The following is a 14,442-nucleotide window of genomic DNA, read 5'->3' as shown; positions in this document are numbered from 1 at the left end:
ACGTCTGTAACACTGCTTGGATTTCTCAAACCTGGATAGGGTCTAGCTGCTGGGACATTGCTACCCCTTCCACTGAGGTGTCAGTCCAACTCTCACTGAGGAGATCAGTCACCAGATCCCCCTCACACTTCTCCTGCCATCCACTGCAAATACTTAGAACAAGGGCCTCACTGTCATGGTAAGATTTCATCATGTTAACATGGTACAGTTTGTGCCCCTGCCTCCTGCCTAGCAGTTCTACCATGTAGTTAGCATCACTGACCTTCCTTACTACCTTGTAGGGTCCCTCCCAAGCTGCCTACAGCTTGTTGTGTCTGACAGGAATGAGAACCTTATAGTATACTCTCTAGCTCGAGCATTCCTGTTATACCAGACCTTTTTCTGCTGTTGGGCTTCTGCCAGGTTCCACTGGGCCAAGCCCATGAGTTCCCTGAGCCTTGTCTTGAGGTTTAGGACATATGCTACAACAGACTCCTTGTGGGATTCACACTCACCTTCCCACTAATCTGGAATCAAATCTAGAAGTTCCCTCACCCTATGCCCATACAGCAACTCAAAGGGTGAAAAACCTGTGGATTCCTGGGGAACCTCTTTCTAAGCAAACAACAGATGGGGCACATATTTGTCCCACTCCCTTTTGAATTGGCCTGTAAATGCCCATAGCATCATCTTGAGTGCAGAGTTTAACCTCTCAACAGAACCATTAGTCTGGGGATGGTAGGGGGTGGTCTTTAGGTGCTTCACCCCACAGGGCTTCCACAGACAAGCCAGCAGGTCTGACATGAAATTGGCACCTCTGTCAGTCAGTCAGTATTTCTTTTGGAAGCCTACCCTGCCGAAAATTTCTAACAAATCATTTGCCACCTTTTCTACCTCAATGGAGGACAGATCCATGGCCTCAGGGTATCTGGTAGCATAGTCTACTACCACTAGGATATACTTTTTCCCTGTGGAACATGGGGTACTCAGAGGCCTCACAATATCCATAGCTACCCTCTGAAATGGCTCCTCAATCAAAGGCAAAGGCATCAAAGGACCTTTTACCCTGTCTCCTGCCTTGCCTATCTTTTGGCACTGCTCATAGTTCCTGCAGTACCCTATTACATCTCTGGAAATCCCAGGCCAATAAAAGTTCTGCATAATATGTCTCTTTGTACATTTTATGCTCATATGACCTGCAAAGGGAATATCATGGGCTATGGCTATTAGTGCCAGATGGCAGGCTCTGGGCACTGCTAACTGCTGCATTCTCTCACTCTCTAGCCCTCCCTCAAGGGTCCACTCTCTATATAGTAACCCCCTTTGTCCCAGTATACAGATTCTTCCTTCCCTTGAGAATCAGGTGCCTCACTAGCTACCTCCCTCAGGCCTTGTAATGTAGGATCTGAGAGCTAAGCCTGTCTCAACTCTATCTTTGTAACCCTTCCCAGCTCCCCTTCCACAGGAAGTCTGATATCCTCTGACAGTGGTGCCTCACTGTCAGTTTAGGTACTACTACTCACCTCTGCCCTTGCAGTCAGTCTGTCCAATGGAACATCAGTACCCACAAGCAGCTGTGGCTCACGTTCAGTCTCACTGGTACAGGGTAGCTGCCTCCCTGAAGTAACCACCTCACCAGCCCTGGCTGCAAGTGTGTGGTCTGTCTGGGTCTCCCCTAGGCTACCAGAACCACATGCTTGTCTCCAAGCCTGACTTTGTGTAGCTGCATGCACACATGGTACTGCATTATCAAAATCATTCCCTATCAGGACATCTGCTAGGATATCCTCAAACACACCTACTTGCTGGCTTCCTTTTCCACCCTCCCAGTCAAGGTGAACCCTAGCCAAAGGTATTTGGAATGGGGTCCCTCCTAAAGCTCTGACTAGAGTACACTGCCCAAGCAAGTAGTGCTTCTCTGTAACTATTGCAGGCTTCACAATGGTTAGGTCAGAGGCTATGTCCCTCTTAGCAGTGGCCTCTTTCCCATACACTAAGATAGGATATAACCTCTTGTGGTAGTTCGGTACCCTTGTTGTCTTGAGATAATGTACTGCTGGCATTTTGTCATTCCCACTTACTGTCTCTCCCACCTTATGATCCCCGCCTTGCCTCCATGGACATCTGTATGCTACATGGCCCCACTGGTTGTATTTAACCCTTGGTTCTGGACATGAACCTGGACTACTGGCTTCCTCTGCTACTGGCGGACTCTGTTGGGGCAGTCTGGGCTGCCCACCATGGGTCCCCTTAGACCCATGAGCAGCACTGAGTGTCCTTTTCCTGTATAGTGATGCCCTGCTTGCTAGGTATAGGTCTCCTTTCTACCCAACTCATCTGCAGTACTGCATTGTCTATCAACTATCCGGATTCTCATGTCCTCAGGTGAAGTGCTAAGGGCTTCTTCCCTCACCAAAAGGTCTGCCAGCCCTTCAAAAGTGGTGACCTGACATCATCTCACCCGCCTATGAAAATAAGTGCTTAGTTCAGCAACATATTCACACACACTTTCATCTGCCTTGTGACTATGCTCATGAAACTTTTTCCTATAAGCTTCAGGTGTTAACTTAAAGCATTCTAAAAGACATTTCTTTACAATATTATAATTTAAGCAGTCAGTATCAAACAATTTAGAAATAGTAGTTACAACTTTACCATGGAGTAAGGGGGTCAGGAACTGTACCCAGAGCTCTTGGTCAACATTATACTGTTTACATACCCTCTCAAAACATATGAATGAAACTATCAAAATTATCCCTGTCTGTAAATTGTGGAAGAAATTTACTGACCTTTGTTGCTTCTGGGGTTTGGATACTCCCTTCCCCATTACCTCCATTACTCTGGTGAAGAGTCACCATCTCCTTTTCATGTTGCCTCTTCCTCTCTGTCTCCTCTGCCTCTAGACATCACAGTTTCTCATTTTCCTCAGCCTCTAGACATCTCAGTCTCTCTGCTGCTTCTCTTTCCAAATGCTTGGCCTCCAGCTCAAGTCTCTTTAACTTCAGACGGATTTTTAAGTGCTCTGTGGAAAGGTTGAGCTGTCCATTTTCTGAGAGTTGTACATCTCCAAGGCCAGCCTAGCTGTCCTCCTGATGGCTGATCTGCAATGCAGCTGTGCCTAAAGCTACAATAATTTCTGTCTTAGACAGGTTGTCATGCACCACTCCTTTAGCCTGGCACATCTCAGCCAACTGGCTCTTTGTCAGCTTGACATACTCCTCTGCTGCCATGCTTGCCTGCTCTCCCTGACTAACTAAGCTAACAAAAAAATAAAACAATTGTGATGTGAAACTCTGAATGTTCACTGCTTGGCTGATTGAGAGTACAAACACCTTCAGTGACTGCTGCACACAGGCTACAGGAATTCAATATTCACATCATTATAAGCCAATTAATATATGATGTGGCTGTCTCACCAGTGTCAACTGATTAATATGTGATGTGGATATCCCACCACTGTCCACCAATTAATCTGTGACACCTCTGCACTGGCCCAGTAATCAAGGAGCCTCAATCCTCACCACTAGCAACAGTGGGGGACGTGCACACTGGGAGGATGACAAGTACGCACACAGTAAAGTGCAATTTCCCTTAAGAGCAGACAGAGATCACAGTCAGTCTTGGGCAGGTTTCTCTCTCTCTCTCTCTTTCTCCAGATACCCAATAAGACTCCCCACTGGCACAGCTATAGCAATGAGATGGCAGCCAAATGGCCAAGCTAAGACCTCCAGCACCCTCTCTGTCCAACCAGTGCTTCGTGTCTGCTCAAGTAGTTGACATACACACTTTGAGATTTGATTGATACACACACACACACACACACACACACACACACACACACACACACACATACACACACACCTGGGAAAGGCTGGCACAGGTTTACTATGCCACCTTTTGTCCAGAGTGTAAGGTAGATGTCCTTCAAGGATGCATCTGCAGTCATAACATATGGGTTGTCCTGCCTCAGGCAGCCCTTCGGTCGGCCGGATTCCAAAGTCTGGGTCTGGCCTCAGCTGATGTCGCACTTTCCCCGACGTCAGAGCGTCTGGGGTATAAAAGCATCAGCCGACGCCATTTTTCTCGGTCTTTCTTGCCGCGCGGTGCCCGAAGCAGAAGCTGTTCGCAAGTGCCGGTCGGTCAGATCTAGTGAATTCAGCTACCAAAGACTTCGAAAAAGCTAAGTACCCCGTTGGGGACTCTTTCTTGCCTCAGCCGATGTCAGATAAAGTAAATAATTGTTTAACTTGTGGGAAACAAATACCTCATAAGGATTTCCATTCCTACTGCCTTCCTTGCTTAGGCCCAGACCACGACGTATCGTCCTGTTCAGCCTGTGCTTCCTTCAACCGACGAACTCTTAGACGTCGATCGGAGTTTGCAGAAGAATTTTTGGGGGCTAGTTTTGCATATAAAATACCGTGACATCATATTTGGTGAAAAAACGGAAGGACAAGGACCGACACTCGCGGCCCGCGGTTTCGGCTGAAACCACGGTAAGGCCTACCACGAGTGTCTCGGTTTCGGCCGAAACCGAGTCCTCGGAGATTCCTTCATCCGAATCCACTCAACTGACCACCGCGGCCCGGGAGGCCCCGGCTGAGTCGGCTACCGAACTACCTACCGAAACCAGTGTCCAGGATATGTCCGACCACCATACCTTTGGATATATCCACTCCTGCACGTGGGGCAGCTAGGCCCCCTGCTTCCATGTCCATTAAGGCTTTTTCTAGGGCTAAAGCTGCTAAACTTTCTAAAGCTTTGCCTCCCAAGACTACCTCCCAGAGGCCTTCCTCTAGTTCTCAGATCATCAGTCTTGCAGAGGACCTTATTTCTTTAATTAGAGGTTCACAACCTCACCCGGACAGGGCCTCTCTTCCTCCACCAGACAAAAGGCCCAGGACTGAGCCCTCTGACCCACACTCTTCAGATGAGTCCACGGATGGATTTGAGTTGTCAGACCACCAGGAGGAGGCTTATTCGCCTTATGAGGATTCTGATGCTGAAGAATCTATCCCTTCGGCCTCCCCTCCTGAAGAGTTTTCCTTTGGTGAGACTCTACACTCCATGAGAGAGCATTTTCAATGGCAAGGTCAAGAATTCTCTGATTCTAGAAAAAGATTAAGGACCTTTTTACATTTGCCTCAGCATAGGCCCTTAGCTATACCTCCTGTTTTGAATGTAATTGATGATGTGTACAATTATGTCAGTACAGCCCCTGATACTCTCCCCCCGGCCCCTGCCAAACCTGATAGATACTACAGGGTCCCGGATTCTCACTTCCATCTGTATAAAGCCCATTCTGCAGACCCAGAAACTATTACTCTGGGCCCTAAAGGGGTTGCGGCTGCCAATGCCAAAAATCCTCTACCTTCTGAAAGAGAGTCTAGAGCTTTAGAGAGATGGGGAAAGAAGGTATATACTTCTGCAACTCTTTCCGTCAGGGCACTAAATTGTCAATTTCATATGATACAGTACCAAAAGTATTTGTTAGATGAACTGAATAAGAAGCTTTCTTCTCCTGAGCCCCTTGACCATAAATCCCTTCAGGATTTGGTACACAACTCACAGCAGGTTAGTAATCATTTCTTAAAGTGTGGTTATGATGCATTGGAGGCTTCATTTAGGTCAGCTATGACTGGGGCAGTTATTCGTAGGCATGCCTGGCTAAAGGAACAATCTTTGCCAGACCATGTTAAAGCTAAACTCCTGGATGCTCCAATGGAGAAACAAAATTTATTTGGCTCCTCTGCTCAGGAGGTCTTAAAAAAGTATGAAGAAAAGGCAAAATCTGTGCAAACAGTTAAGGATTTCCTGCAAGTACAACCACCGAGATTCAGCAGAAACTGGCCTACTAAGAATTGGTCCTTTCCAGATTCGGACAGAGCCCAGAGAGGCAGGAACAGATGCCCCAGAGGCAGAGGCCAATCTAGGGGCTCTTACAGAGGCCGTCAGTGGCAGCCTGCCAACCAGAGAGGTAGTGCAACAGCAGCAACAACAACTACTACACCAGGACAGGCTCAATGACTTTACTCTGATTCCGCCTACCAGGGCTCAACTGGAAGCACCCTTGGGCGGAAAGCTTGCTTTATTCTCAAAAAACTGGCATTATATTACAAGGGACACATGGACACTGCAAATAATAGACAAAGGATACAGGTTCCACTTCCACACTTTGCCACAAAGAAATGGAATGCCAAACCTACCACCAAATCAGAGGGCAGAGGCTTTAAAGCAGATCAACAACTTGCTTCAAATGAAAGCTATAGAAAAGGTACCACTTTCAGAACAAGGCCAAGGATTTTACTCCAGACTATTCCTTGTACCAAGAAAAGAAAATCAATGGAGGCCTATTCTCGACCTGTCCGCACTGAATACTTACCTCATTGTGCCAAAATTCAAGATGCTGACCCTACAGCAACTTCTTCCCATGTTGGGCAAGGAGTCTTGGCTGGTGACTCTAGATCTCAAGGAGGCATACCTGCACGTCCCTATTCGACCAAACTGCAGAAGACACCTCAGATTTCTTGCAGGATCAGAGCATTATCAATTCTCAGCATTGCCCTTTGGCTTATCTACTGCGCCCAGAGTATTCACGAAATGCCTGGCATCAGTAATTGCACACTGCAGACTTCAGGGGATTCAAATCTACCCATATCTGGACGACTGCCTTATACAAGCGGACAACAAGGTAAATTTGATAAAAGACTTGGCCTGTGCTATCCATCTGCTACAGGCATTGGGATACACAGTCAACATCCAAAAATCAAGACTGGTTCCATCCCAAAGGATAACCTTTTTGGGTGCGGATCTAGACACAACCACCCAAATGGCCTTTCTCACAGAAGAAATACAAAAACAACTTCCGGATTACTTCATGAATCTGACAAGACAAACTCAGCTTACTGCAAGGAAAATCCTGCAGGCCCTGGGTTACGTGGCATCCTGCATAATTCTGATACCACAGGCCAGGCTGCATATGAGAAAATTACAATGGTATCTAAGGAGTGTATGGTCTCAACACAGTCACAGTTTGAAACTTTGATACCAATCATTCCTTGCCTTCAAAAGGAATTCCTGTGGTGGGCTCAGGCCTGCCAGTCCAACAGAGGGTTGCCTTTCAACAAACCAAAAACAAAACAAACCATCACCACGGATGCTTCAGACCGAGGATGGGGAGCACACATGGAGGGCAAATGTATCCAAGGCCTATGGTCTCAAGGGCAGCTACGCATGCACATAAACCAAAAGGAAATGCTGGCAGTGATGCATGCAATCGAGGCTTTCAAACCCTTCCTCCATCAAGGCCACCTGTTAATAAGGACAGACAACACCACGGTCATGTGGTACATAAACAAGCAGGGAGGCACACACTCCTACCCTCTATGCCAGCTGGCTATGAATCTATGGGAACTATGCCTGGAACTCAATATCCAACTGCAGTCCCAGTTTGTGCCAGGAAAGGAAAATACACTGGCAGACAGCATAAGCAGAACTACCATGGATGCACACGAATGGATGCTGCACCCAGACATCTTCCAACTCATAACAAGGGCATGGGGAACAGCGGAGATAGATCTGTTCGCCTCCCCCTTCAACCATCAACTGAAGACATTCTGCTCAAGGACATACCACCCACAAGCTTGGAGGGTGGACTCTCTCTCTTTCAGCTGGAAAGCTCTAAAAGTATATGCCTTCCCACCTCTCCCTTTAATGTACAAGGTTCTACTGAAGATCAGGGAGGAACAGCGAAGAGTGATTCTGATAGCTCCAGACTGGCCAAGGCAACACTGGTATCCACTATTGAGGAGCATGTCACAGGCAAAACCATGGCCTCTCCCCCTATGGCCTCTTCTTCTGACGCAGAACAATTTCAAGATCATGCATCCCAACTTAAAAACACTACAGCTAACTGCCTGGAAAATTCCTTAAATCCAAAAGAAAATGTTTTATCACAGAGAGTGAAGGACATTATCATGGAAGCTCGCCGGCCTTCCACAAGGAAGACATACTCAGCTAAATGGAAAAGATTCCTCATTTGGAACACATCAAAAGGCTTAGATGTGACAGTGGCAAGCATGACACATATTCTGGAATACTTAGCAGAACTGTTCCACAATGGCCTTTCCTATTCTTCCATTAAGATTCATGCCTCAGCAATTTCAACAGAATACAATGTGGATCCACCTATCTTCTCACACCCTCTCCTCAGGCAATTTCTGAGAGGGATCAAAAATATCAAACCTCCAAGAAAACCCCCTTTACCTGCTTGGGATCTCAACTTTGTCTTGGAGAAACTAACACTTCCTCCCTTTGAACCAGCAGCATCAGCAGATCTACAGTTTCTGTCTTGGAAAACTGCATTCCTTCTAGCAATAACTTCAGCAAGAAGAGTATCTGAGTTACAAGCATTAATGGCAGTACAGCAATTTCTTATCTTCCATCAGGACAGAGTTACACTAAGAACTAATCCTACTTTTATGCCAAAGGTGGTATCTAGGGTATCCTTGAACCAAGCTATTCACTTGCCTATGTTCTTCCCAAATCCACAGAATAGAGGGGAAAAACTTCTGCACACCCTGGATATACACAGACAACTACGCTACTATTTGGACAGAACTAAAAGTAGCAGAAAAACTGACCAACTATTTGTAGCATATGCTGCTGGGGTGCAAGGAAAAGCAATTTCCAAACAGACAATTTCAAAATGGATAGGAAATTGCATTCAATTTTGTTACTCCTTTCATGGAAAGACAGTTCCTGCAAACATCAGGCCTCATTCCACAAGGGCCACGGCCACCACTACAGCCTTCCTATGAGGGGTGGCTACCAAGGACATTTTAGAAGCTGCTACTTAGAGCTCCGTGCATACATTTACCAAACATTACAATCTACCTTTATACTCCAGATCCAGAGCAGGCTTTGCTACTGCAGTCCTGCAGGGGATCTTAACTACACCATCTTTTTCTTAGTACCTCCTCCCCCAGATTGGCTATGGTATTCTACCCATATGTTATGACTGCAGATGCATCCTTGAAGGACATAGTACAGTTTTGTACCTACCATAAATGTAGATGTCCGATAGGTATGCATCTGCAGTCAGGTTTACCTTCCCTCCTACCCCTCTGTGGTATTCCTAGGGTGCTTACCCCTCTTTTAGCTAGCTGGGGGAATCTATTATGGTGTATTTGTTTGTATATACATGTATATATATATATATATATATATATATAATTTTGCAAATGTTTGGAATTCTATTGCATTTATCCAAATTTAGCCTTCCTATAGGGCACCTGGCATCTGGGGCAAGAAAAACTGAGGAAAATGGCGTCGGCTGATGCTTTTATACCCCAGACACTCTGACGTCGGGGAAAGTGCGACATCAGCTGAGGCCAGTCCCAGACTTTGGAATCCGGCCGACCTAAGGGTTGCCTGAGGCAGGACAACCCATATGTTATGACTGCAGATGCATACCTATCGGACATCTACATTTATGGTAGGTACAAAACTGTACTTTCCAGCTGCCACCAGCCACCCTTATCAGCTGCTATAAGGCCCTTACAAAGGGTGTCCAATCTTACTGTGTAATGTCACTATTAATCCAAATAGTAGTCTGACCAAGACTTGCAAGGCTGTTTATGAGTGGCTTGTACAGTGTCACCAAACAAATATGCAAGTACTCTAAGAGCTTAAATACATCTCACAAATATCAGACACAAAGATGGGTTTAAATATATTTAACAATAAATAATAAAACATCACGACAATATTCAATAAATCAACACAGTAACTGCAGAGTTCAAAATCACAGGAGATATTTAAAACCACAATGCAGGACAGTCTCAAGTAAATACAGAAAACATCTAAATTAATCTTTACTATATTCTTAACTATATCTAAAAAGAGTTACTATGCCCTAGAAACTTACTTACAGAGCAAGGCAAGTGCTGATGGTGATGACGAGTGGATGTTCTTGCTAGGTCCAAGACAAAATACCAAATGCACAGTCTCTCTCTGAGAGAGTCCTTAAATCAATATCAAATATTACTGCTGGGTTAGCTTGGATGACATCACTTTGTCACCTGACTTCAGTTCCCAGGCTAAAAGAGAAACTAACAGAATTTAACATCTCTGTGTTAAAAATACATATCTCTCAGAAGTTTGCAGATCGTGAAGTAGTGAAAAAATAAAATGCTTTTACATTTGAAACCTAGTAATTATTTCTCTTTCAATACAATACAAAAACTTCTAGCTTTAGGCATTGTGTCTGCTACTGAACTGAAACTGAGAGATAACATCTTTTATGGCCCAGCTATAAAGTAACTTAACATCAACTGTTCTTAAGTTTTAATCTTCTGTGTTCCAGCAAGGTACACTGTGGATACATCTTAGCTCAGTACATAACATACAGTTCTGTATAAATCATATCAATATTCACAGATGTCATAGAATTATTTACAAAATTTCAGATAGCTGGGCTGGCAGTATTTCATTATATCACAAAGGGAAAATGGATAGTTATCCAAAAAGACATAAACAAAATCACAATGTCATTTCAGAATGAATTCCTCACACAACTGTACTACAACAGTGTTATCCAAGTTGCCTTTTTTTGTATTTGCCACATTTGGAGAGTGTCTTAAGCCATGAATCATACTGGAGAAGGAAGCACCTGCCAGCATCCTTTAAATTATGGCAGCAGATAAATGTATCTGGCATTAGAATGCACATCAGATTAGCTACCAGTAAAGCTATCTTCAGTTTAGAAACCTCAAAGGCATTGAATACGCTGGTTTAACAGGATGGTTAGTAAAAAAAAAAAACATTCCAAAGAAATACATATATCCACTGGAATAGAGTGATTCCTTGTTATGAGTTTCTCATAAATGCTACTCTTGCAAAATAGTGTAAAAATAAGTGTAAATAAATGAAAACAATTAGAGGATACCATGGAAGGGGGCACACAGAAAGGGCCAACCAATGAATTTTCACTAGAGGATAATCCAGGCCATGTTCAAAAAATTAACATTATGTATTCACAATAAATCATTTCATCCTTGTCCATCCAGTATGACTGATGGTTCTTCTGGCCGCTTGTGAGACCTAAGCTGGTAAAACTACTGCTACAGCCTTGAGCTCCTCAAGCCTTTGTATTCCATAATGCCCTTGTGTTTGAAGCTACAGATCAAATTTATCACTAAGATTAAGGTTGTTTCTGCTATTTCCCTGAAGGAACCACCAACCTTCAGATCCTTTACAGGTATAACTGGAAGGGAGAAGAAGGGAGGACTGTCATAGCAGATTGGAGATAATGAAAGGATCTAGCATTATGGTAAATACATACCTTTCATATCCTACACGTCATCTTTTCAATCCAGCTGATGGGTCAACACTTGGGTGGAATCATGGTTAGAAACCCATGAAGACAGAGGTTCCATATAAAGCCATTGATCTTGAGATCAAATACAATTTATAATGTTTGGAAAAGTTATGTATTGTAGACCAAGTTGACACAGCACAAATGTCATTGATAGAAGAATTCCTGAAGAAGGCTGTAGAATTAGCTATTAATCTTGTAAAGTGTGCCTTTCCTCTGTATAGTAATGATCGATTATGGCTAAAATATATATAAGATAAACAGTTAAAAAGATGTGTGGACAGAGTGACTTTAAAAACTTTCAAGCCCACTTTGTTGTTAGCAAAAGAAACAAATAGTTGTGAATTAGTTCTGAATGATTTTATGTGGGAAAAATACTGGTTTATGAAATGGTTGATTCAAATTTGACTCAGATACCTATTTAGGAATAAAGGGGGGAAATCCTGTCTTTGTGAAAAGTTTCTGACAAAGCCTGTAACTCTGAAATGTTTTGGCCACCAAGAATAAAGTTTTCCATGACACAAGCTTGATAGGAACAAAAGAAGCTGGTTCATATGGTGGTATGTCAAGGCCTCTTGAACAAAATTATGGTTCCAAGGTGGTGCTGGTTCTTTAATAAGGTCCTGAGAAGAAAAATCCCCTTCAAGAAGGCTTTACAAAGCCTACGAGAAGGCAAGGAATGGGAATCAGCTCCTGAATGAAAATTGGAAATTGTTGCCAATTGTACTTTTATAGTGAATAAATTGGGCCCAGAATCAAACAAGCAGGCCAGGAAGTGCAAAATGTGTGGAATGGAGGCAGTAGAAGTATCAGTGTTTTGACGTGATGCTCAAACTACAGATTGTTTCCACTTGCTGCAGTAAATCTTGTCGGCAAACCTTTCTAGGAGACGGACAGAATTCAAATCACATCTTTGGATGGGAGAGGTCACTGGCCATCATGAAAAGTAATGAAACCGAGTGTTAGTTTGAGGTTCTGGAGGTCCAGATGATGCATTCTGGACTGGTGAGACAAGAGATCATTCCTGGGATCTAGGAGCCAAAGGAGCTCTCTGAATGAGGCATCAGCAGCGGCAACAAAACTTATCTGGGCCAGTATGAGGCAATGTGGATAACTGTTGATCTGCACTGTTTTGCATGCTGCAGGAATCTGGGTATCAGGGACAGAGGGGATAAGAGTAAAGTAGTCCAGAAGGCCACTGCCTAACTAGCATATCTCTTGGGGACTGTCCCTCTAAGGGATCAAGTTAAAGAAACTGCTGCATTTATAGATGGCAGGGAATGCAAAGAGATTGTACCATGGCTGACCCCAGTGCTCAAAAATGTCTTGTGCTACCTTTGGATCGAGACACCACTCATGAGACATCAGAATAGTTCTGCTGAGCCTAGATTTTCCAGAGATGTGCACTGTAGTCACAAAGTAGTGAGAAGCAATTGCTCATTGCCCTACTCTAATTGCTTCCCAACATCACTAATAGGATCTGGTTCCCCTTTACTTATAAACCAACACAGCTGAAACGGAGCAGGAAAAATGGTACTTCAAACGACCAAAAATATAAGGAAATTTATTAAAGTTTGTTAAAATAAAGCGCTTTTCGTCTGGTTTAATGACACAGACTTCTTCAGACCAAGTACCCCGTTGGAGAAACTTTTTTTTGCTCCAGACCGATGTCAGAAAAAGTTAATAATTGTATTTCTTGTGGGAAGCAAATACCTCATAAGGACTTCCATTCTTAATGTATTCCTTGCCTAGGCCCTGATCACGACATTGCTAATTGCAGGTTTTGTGCTAGATTTAACAAACGCACTATTAAGCGTCGGTACAATTTTGCATTTCATTACTTTGGCCAGAGATTTAATTACACTATGTCGTCGGATAGCCATCCGACTACCGCAATTCACAAGAAACGCAAGGAAAAGGACAGGCATCCGAGGTCCAAAACTGACGACGAGGCTTCTTCTAATGCAGTTGCCGGTTCGCTGGTTCTCAGTGAGGCGCTTTCGCAGCCCCTGACGCCTGCTACCTCAGAGCCGCAGGCCGCTTCTGACTCCCACGTGGAGCAGACTAGGCCTCTGGAAACTCAAGGTATTGGACACTTGGAAAATACTCCCCTCAGATGGGTCCGGAGCCACTCAGCAGGCATCGGCTTCTGAGGGTGTTTTCAGGCCCACACAGTTATATATAAAACCGACTACAGCTTCAAAGGCAAAGACTAAAGCACCACTAAAGACAAAGAAACAAGTGCAGCAAGCCCATGGACAGGCCTCCATGCCTAAAAAACAGATGCTCAAAATGGCCGAAGACCTAATTACTTTGATCAGGGGTTCCCATCCCTCTCCTGATAACAGGCCTAGGCAAGAGGCAGAATATGAATCTTCAGATCAGGTTTCCATTTCCTCTGACTCCTCCTCTGACAAGGAATACTCTCTCCCTCCCTATGAGGATTCTGATGCTGAAGACTCTATCCCTTCAGCCTCCCCTCCTGAGGATTATTCTTTTGGGGAAACCCTGCATACCATGAGGGAGCACTTTCACTGGGAGAGCCAAGACTACTCAGAATCTAAGAAAAGGCTCAGAGACTTTCTTTTACTACCTCAGCACAGGCCTCTTGCTATCCCTCCTGTTTTAGACATTGTAGATGATGTATTTTCAGAGTCCGGCTTGTCTCCTGACTCTTTACCCCCTGCACCTGTTAAGCCAGATAGATACTACAGGGTTCCAGATTCACATAAATTTCTTTATAAAAACCCTGCTGCTGACCCAGAAACTATTTCTCAGGGTCCCAAAGGGGTCAAGGCTTCCACTGCAAAAAAACCTATCCCCTCTGATAGGGATTCAAGGGCACTGGACAGATGGGGGAAAAGGGTTTACACTTCTGCTACCTTGGCTGTGAGGGCTTTAAATTGTTAATTTCATATGCTTAAATATCAGCAATACTTAATGTCACTGCTTAAACAGAAAATGTTAACACATTCTGAATGTGCAGAAAACAAGGAAATGCAGGATTTATTGCATGCAACTCAACAAGTGGGAAAACATACTTTGCAATGTGGTTTTGATTCTCTGGAGGCCTCTTGCAGGGCCAC

At 44.2% G+C, this 14,442-nt stretch overlaps 1 protein-coding gene across 1 annotated transcript in view; it reads left to right on the top strand.

Moving 5' to 3' along the window:
- The window catches only part of GCH1 (GTP cyclohydrolase 1), a 735,188-nt gene that overhangs the window by 673,854 nt on the left and 46,892 nt on the right, over positions 1-14,442 (top strand). The gene's annotated exons all lie outside the window — the stretch shown is intronic.

Source organism: Protopterus annectens, chromosome 6.part0 (assembly GCF_019279795.1).
Source record: "Protopterus annectens isolate FY-2018-M chromosome 6.part0, PAN1.0, whole genome shotgun sequence".
In the NCBI taxonomy this organism is placed as follows: domain Eukaryota; kingdom Metazoa; phylum Chordata; order Ceratodontiformes; family Protopteridae; genus Protopterus; species Protopterus annectens.
The sequence above is the reverse complement of the archived record's forward strand: the minus strand, read 5'-3'. Positions and strand labels throughout refer to the sequence as shown.